Raw genomic sequence first — 1,555 nt, 5'->3', positions numbered from 1 at the left:
GGATAATTTTAATTTAAAATGTAATTTTCATATTTTTCAAACAAATTCTAAAAATATCTTTTAAATATTTTGTTATAATTGTTAAAAAAATATTGAGTTGCATTTCAAATAAAAAGGTAAATATATTAAAAATATTCTAATTAAAATATGTAAAATTTAATATAGTTTTAAGGAAATGGTCAAAATAAAAAAAATTACACATAAAATAATCATGATTTTTGTTAACTGGGCGGATTATTATTTATATGATATCGCACACGAAAGAAAAAAATTCTGTTTTTAAAATTATCTAATTAACTCTATACTCATTTTTTATATATTTTATATGATATCACACATTCGTAAAAAAATAGATAGTTTAAGATGCAAAAAAAAATATTTACTTAATGAATATAATATGAACGAATATTACAAATACATCATTTAATAAAGTAAATAATTAAAAACTGAAAATTTATTCAGGGTCTAGTAGTGATTGAGGTGAATGCACATAATGCTCCATTAAATTAACGGTTTCTATAATCAAACCACATAATAAGAACGATCTTTCTCTAACATATTTTGTCTTACTAGCTTAAACAAAAGAAACTTCAACATGCAATCAGGGCCGGCTCAATCCCAACCGGGGCCCTTGGCCAATATTTTTTTTTCTTTCAAATAACAACTATTTTATTTTTTAAATAGTATTTTAGTTTGAAAAAAAAAACAAAATAATTTAAGACTGTTAATAATCTAAATTTCTTTTTTTGTCAATCATGATTAATTAAGCATTGTGGGCTAGATTAAATTGTAGTACAAGTTAAATTTACAAGGCCCAACAAATTGGCCCACTTAAATATAAAAATACATATCAAGGCCTACGTGTAAGTTAGTCAGCATATTTGTTAGTCAGCATATTTGATGAAACAAGGCATTCAACTATTCCCTATGTAAGACACATTTTCTCTCCACCGCCGATAGAGTGCTTAAACTTGAACCTCCTTTGGGTGCTTTCCGCCATCAACCGTGAATACTCATCTAGAGAGGTCCTGATTCACCGGAGATTTAACCTGAGGTTACTTAAATCAGCTTGAAAAAGATCCCTTGTTGGATTAAAGAAACCTTCGAATCTAATCTTCCTTCCATCATAGAATCTAAAGAAAAAGATCCCTTGTTTTTCTTATTCTCTGAGTATATATACTCATCTATTCATTAATAAAACTTATAACTTTGATTCTAAACATACAATTTGTCATGGTATTAGAGCAAGAACAAAACTAAATCAGAAACATTCATTCTCAAAACTGTTTCTGCAAAACAATCGCAGACACACGGTTCTTATTCCTAAACTCTTTGTTTCTCGAAATTTGAAACGAAGATCATTCCAACAACTTCAGCGATCAACAAACAACAACGATGTCGATCAGTCCAGCAACTGATGACCCGAAGTACAAAACCATCTCTCCATATGACTTATCATCTAATGATAATCCCGGAGCAGTGATTTTACAACCACTCCTCAACGGATTAAATTACGATGAATGGACTATAAACTTTCGTATGGCTATTAGCTCAT

This window comes from Brassica oleracea, chromosome C3, assembly GCF_000695525.1.
Source record: "Brassica oleracea var. oleracea cultivar TO1000 chromosome C3, BOL, whole genome shotgun sequence".
NCBI lineage: Eukaryota > Viridiplantae > Streptophyta > Magnoliopsida > Brassicales > Brassicaceae > Brassica > Brassica oleracea.
Note: the sequence above shows the minus strand (reverse complement) of the source record.